This window comes from Haemaphysalis longicornis, unplaced genomic scaffold (genome assembly GCF_048455015.1).
Source record: "Haemaphysalis longicornis isolate Haplotype H1 unplaced genomic scaffold, Haemaphysalis longicornis Haplotype H1 scaffold_31, whole genome shotgun sequence".
NCBI lineage: Eukaryota > Metazoa > Arthropoda > Arachnida > Ixodida > Ixodidae > Haemaphysalis > Haemaphysalis longicornis.
In genome coordinates this window covers 1,266,827-1,273,174 of record NW_027526340.1, presented here as the reverse complement: position 1 = coordinate 1,273,174, position 6,348 = coordinate 1,266,827, and positions in this window count along the sequence as shown.

The window sequence follows — 6,348 nt, the reverse complement described above, 5'->3', positions numbered from 1 at the left end:
TGCGGATTGTGGCAAGGCAATGTGATCACCCTTTAGCGCCAAGTTCGGTCCCTGCAGTGCGTGACTTTTTTCCGCATCATTATCAGCGCCAGCTCTTCCTCTGCATCCGCCCTGGATGTTCCCAACCATGAAAATAGTGACCACTGTTGCGGGAATTTCATGCAAGGAGCATATTCCGCCTGCCGCACTGCGGTTTTTTGCCCTTGAATATATCCACCACACATACGGAGTACACACACATCTGTACACCGACGGATCGGTGTCATCCACATCATCCACTGTCGCGGTGTGGATACCTTCATCTCACACCACCCTCACTGCCATTCTCAGCCACAAAACCTCATCTACGGCTACCGAACCCGCAGCTCTGCGGCTAACTTTGACTCATATCACCGAGCAGCCTGCACGCGTGTGGGCCATCTTCACGAACTCTCGGGCTGCACTGCAATGTTTGGCGTCTTTGCCGAAACATCAGCTTGTGCTTGATGTACATGCTTTGCATCTTCGATCTCAGCAGGCGCGTCATAAAATAACACTCCAATGGCTTCCTGCCCATTGCGGAATAACTGGAAATATGAAGGCGGACGCTACACCATTCATAGCGCCTAACCAACGCGGACCACAAGTACCGGTACCATTTTCTCGGAAAGATGTTTCAGCACTTGCATCCAGAGTAGCATGGAGCGTGCAGCGATCGATTTGGACAGACGCATCCCATCATTACGCGCCCCTCTACTCTACCGACCCACATTTTAACTTTAGCATGCCACCTGGAATATTGAAGCATGATAAAGCAGTACTCCACCGTATGCGGTTGAACGTCGCATACACGCGATACTACTGTTACAAAATCAACCAGTACACCTCGCCACTGTGCGCGGAGTGTGATGTGCGTGAAGATCTGAAACACGTAATATGTGACTGTGCGCGATTTAGTACGCAGAGAGTGTGTCTTGCAGTGTCTCTGGGCCGGCCGCTCTCTGCAGGACTAGAACTGTGGGATGTATTAGGTCCCTGGAATTCTTCCAAACGTGCCGGTCGTGCTACAAAAGCTTTATTGACCTATCTGAAAGCCACAAGCCTTGATCAGGCTTTGTAAATAGTTAAAATCATTTGTGTTCCTCTTCATCATTACAATTATCATTGTCACCGCATTCATCTGGCGTAGCAAGCCAGGCGGCTTAGCTCGGCTGACATCGCCAGACTCATTAAATATTGTTATCTCTCTCTCTCTCAGTTGTGATTTCGGTAGCGAATTTTACCTTCGCGAACCCGCGCAGTATAGATTTCTGCTAATTAACGGGATATCCTTATTTAGTACTGTCCGCGTGTAAGACAGCCCACTAGCGAAAGGAGCATATTATTAGATCATAGCACCAATCACCTTTTGTTTTCTTGTCTGAATAAAATTGGCCTAATTTCAACTTCTCGTGTTCTGTTACTCTTGTTCAAAATACGGAGAAGCACTCTACAGGTGGCATCATACACCAAAACCACGTAATTATTCTCCTTATTGTTTATTTTCCCCCGACGCTTTCTGCCCGCTTTTCTCGAGGTCCATTTTTGCCGGGCTCTGTGCGAATAAAGTATAAAAGACCGAGGCTTGAACATACTCGGGGCCCCCAAAGGGACAGAAAATCATACGCGTGACTTTCTGGACACACAAGTAACGCCAGAGTCTCTGTAACGCTATAGACGGTAGCATTCGCTATATTTCAAGGTGCACTCTGAAAAATCGCCGCAGGTGGGTTTCCCTACAAAAAATAAAAATAAAAATAAAAATATCTGCGCTGTTGTCACAGCTCAGGGGGGGGGGGGGGGGGTACACACAGGCCCCTAGCACGGGAGAATTCGCGGTACTATTTCATCATGACCCTCCGTGCATCACTGGTACCGCCCACCGTACATAATAGGCTTCCAATGGGGCAGTTTCCACTGTTATTGCTTCACGCTGATACGATGTCGTAACAAGTAGACACCGCGGACCACTTGATACCGGCGACCTGCAATGCTGTTGGAAGAACGCCTTATCTGGAACGATAAAACTGCCCACGAAAGGGTGGGGCAAAAAAAACACCCGCGCACGTGAAAGCTGAATGCATCGTGTGGCGTGCGGGCCGGTTTGTGAACATGAAGAACAGAACGCGTTTGTCAGCGCTATGAGGGCTCGCAGGGCGATGACGATACATTGTAAGGTAATCCCGTGGTTTCGCTTCCCTACAATGCACTCGCGTGACCAATCCGCGCTGCCACGTGCTTAGCATCTGGCTCACAAATATGGTATGCGCTGTGGCAGGGCACAATACCGGAAGTCACGCGTGCATTGCGTGCACGATGCCACAGCGCAGACAGAACTTCTCGAGCTAAATCGTATGCTCGGCATCGTCATTCGCAAAAATTTCATCGCCGGCGGGGCAGATTGGTCAATATAAGGCATTGTGGTGAAGTTGAACCAAAGGATTGTCGTAGAATGTTTTTCGTAAACGTTCGTCCCGTGCCATCATCCCCTGAGTTCCTGAGCACCGTGCGCGCTACCAGGAGTGAGCACATCCACTAGGCCTAACCCAGAAACACATCACCACCACCACCACCACCACCACCATCATCATCATCATCACCACATTATCATCGTCGTCGTCTCATCATCATCATGATCATCATCAGCCTACTCAGGTCTACTGCAGGACGAAGGACTCTTTCATTAAACTCCAACCACTCCTGTCCAGCGCTGCTCGAGTCCAAAGTTTGCCCATGAATTTTTTTATTCCATCCCTACATCGGCTTAATGGCCTTCCCCTTCTTCTAGTCCTATCTCTTGGTATCCACTCTGTTACTCTAATTGTCCGCCGGTTGTCGGTTCGTCTCACCACATGGCCAGCCATGGCCAGTTGTCAGAATCTCTGGGTCCGGGCAGAAACACTAACGGCTCACAAATCTCGGTCAGCCGACATCTAGCCACAGTGATCATGCATACATACGTGCACCATATAAACGAGCTGCAAGGAAGGAGGAAGGAAGGATAATACAGTGCATGAAAGTCAGGGACGTTAACCAGGTGCAGTCCGGTTGGCTACCCTACGCACGGGAAGTGGGGAAGGAGGGATTTAAAGAGAAAGAAATGGTAATGAAAAGACAGGGAATAGGGCTTGAGGAGCAAGAAGAGAAAAATTAAAGATAACTACGAAAACAAAACAATAGGCGACAATAAAGCCTAAACTGAAACGGTAAACCAACCAAATGACAAATGAACAATGGTGCACAGTGTCTCTACAATCGTTCAGACAGGCCTGTGTCCTTCGAAGTAATGCTTTTGTGGCCTTTTCGGACTGTGATGGGCAACGCCTGTGACACAAAACAGTTTGCGCAGTTAATGGCTGGTTGTCGAGTTCCCGGAGAGCGGTTGGCAGGTGCAGTCTCTGCGTTGCGAACCGGGCACAGTGACATCGGCTAACCAGACACCAAATATGTGGATAGCATTCTACTGTTAAACATGCCCATACTGGGAATGCCCCAGAGCACGCAAATCAAGCACCGCTACAGTCCTCCACCCCCATCCCTCCCTGGGAGATCTGGCTCGTTGGCAGGGCATGAAAAGAATTGGTGAGAGGACCTTAAGCTGAACGTCGAAGCAAATCGCGGTAACTCAGAACAAAGGATCCAAGGAAACAAAGTTTTACAGAGTAGCTGGATAGGGTTAGTGTTTCGCGCATTTCTACAGTTAACCTGTATAAGGCTAGGTTTTTGTGTAATTTTCTCACATTTTTCTGCGTCATGACCAAGAACACCTTGCGGCATAGCCAACTTTTTCTCGAATGATAGGCACAAAGCGCTGTAATTCTCGTTTTACCAAAGCCGCCTCCCCAAAATTACACGACAGTTGGTCGATAATACGACTCTGTCGTTACTCCCAGTTTCATTTCAATGTCTATAAACAGAGACATTGTTGTAAGAGTTCCAGAGTCTTTGTTCGCTGTCAATATGTGGCCATCTTCAGGAGGAGTATGGTTAAAGAAAAACGGCTCAACTCTTGCTTTATCAAAACATTCCCACCAAGAACTAGAACACAGTTGGCTGATTACGATTCTACATTTACGCGAAATTTTATTTACTTTTTATCTGTCATAATTATTTCACAGTGAAATTTTACACGTCACAGAAATCCCGTCTGCTGTAAACATCTACCTGCAGCGGGAGTACGGTTACGGAAAGCGACTGTAACTCATGTTTCATCGAAACTCTCCACCCTCCTCCAACAAAAAAATAACTGTAATACCCCAGCTACACTAGGGTCAGAATGTCATTTGAACCAAATGTCATTTGAGTCAAATGAGGTGCTTCGAATGCCATTCAGAATCCGCCGTGCTACACTACAATTTCAATGGCATTTGAAAGCTTTAGCATTCGCTCGCCGTGCTGCATGGCGCTGCTGCTGTCGAGTTCTGTTTTTACACAATAATGCAACAATCAAATTTAGCAGCAGTCTTTCGTATTAAAATAATATGAAATTACCAATAATGTAAACTTTGACACAGTTTTCGCTTAATTCTGAATCCCAATCGAGGTTTTTGTGCGGTCTGGCCACACTGGTTCGTTGCTTACTCGCACTGGTGCTGAGAGTACAGAATTATTATATCTTGATATCACGATTTAAGTGAACGAGAAGTAAACAAAGTTTCACAATTAAGAATATTTTGCTCGTTTTAAGCACGTTAGTAATGTATTTGTTTATGCTGACTTGGAACGCTTTGCACGAGAGTGCTAGAAATGGCATTTGAAGTCCCAAATGTCTCCCTCGGTGCTCATTTGGCTCGAATGTCATTTGAGCCGAATGGAATTTCAAAACCTAGTGTAGCAGCACAACTTGGCATTTGAGTCAAATGACATTTGGTTCAAATGACATTCGGATGCTAGTGTAGCAGGAGTATAAGACAATTGGCCGCTAAGAAGCCCCTATCATTTCACCGAGTTTAATTTTCCCGTCGTGTGTCGTAATTATTTAGCTTCTCGGGAAATTGCAAACGTTTCAGTACCCCCTTTGCTGCCAATAGATGGGCACCTAGAGGTGGTATATGTTTATACAAAACAGCTGTAACTCTTGTTTTATCAAAGCTGCACGAAAATTCGCCACTAAGAAGTCTCTCTCATTCCTCCGAATTTCATGTACTTGCCATGCTTATAGCTTGTTAACACTGGAGTTGTAAACGTTAAAGAATCCTTGCGAGCTGTACACAAGGGCATATATCATATGCGAGGGGAGGATGGGTACAGAAAACAGCTGCAACTTGTTTTATCAAAACTTACACAGGAGAGTGGGGTAATTTACCAAGTGCAAGGTATGGCTGTTTTATATGGAACACGATGATGATGTCTGGATTTTTTATGGTGCAAGGCCGACTGAGGGCAAAGAGCGCCAAAACGAAATACGATCGGAGTTGCTTGCAATGGAGGCGGGAAGGTGTTCCTGTCGCTGTCTTCGGCAAAAATGAATTGAAACGTAAATGGGTCCAGGATTTGGGGACTGTACGAAGCGAAAGGAAATGTAAGTGGGTGCCAAAAAAATGTCAGTTTTAATGTCGCGATTACTGGGGCACATTTTGTGAAAAAGGCTTAAACGTGCATTTTTTCTTTTCTTTTTTTTTGCGAATGGTTAAATTTGGAAGGCTAAGATTTGCTTTCATCGATGACACGCTAGCTGTTCGAGAGTAATTGGAAAAGATGAAACGAGAGGGACGGTTCTGAATAGATCGGTAAGAAAGAAATCGATGATAAAATGCGGATCTCAGATAGCAGAAGCGTATAATTTCAAGGAAACAGGAGGTAATGAAAAGTTACAAGGCAAGTAGTCAATCCTGCGGTCAGCATTGTTAGTTGCATAGGCTGTGTGCGTTTGCCATGTGAGGTTGCTACTGATGCGAATTCCAAGTTATTTGTACGTGTCAACTGTTGTAAGCGGAGTAATGCTGATTACATGCGGACGAGACCAGCACTGTGGCGACTGAGGGAAATTCTCATTAGTTTGCACGTAGTTAAGTTAACCTGCATAGACCAAACGAAACACCATTCTGAAAGATTCTCCAGGTCTGCAAGCAGTCGTTAGGATTAGATTGCTGACGGTAGATAACGCAGTCGTCTGCAAAAAAGCCGGATTGAGAAACAAACATGATTAGAGAGGTCGTAAATTTATATGATAAAAAGCAACAGTACAAGCACAGAACCTTTTGGTACGCCAGAAGTAACTAGGGAAGTGGGAAAATAGCAATCAATAGCTGTAACATATTGGGACGGTTCGTTAAAACACATTCAATTTGCTTAATCTACATATGTCATAATTACGTCACAGTTAAGTTG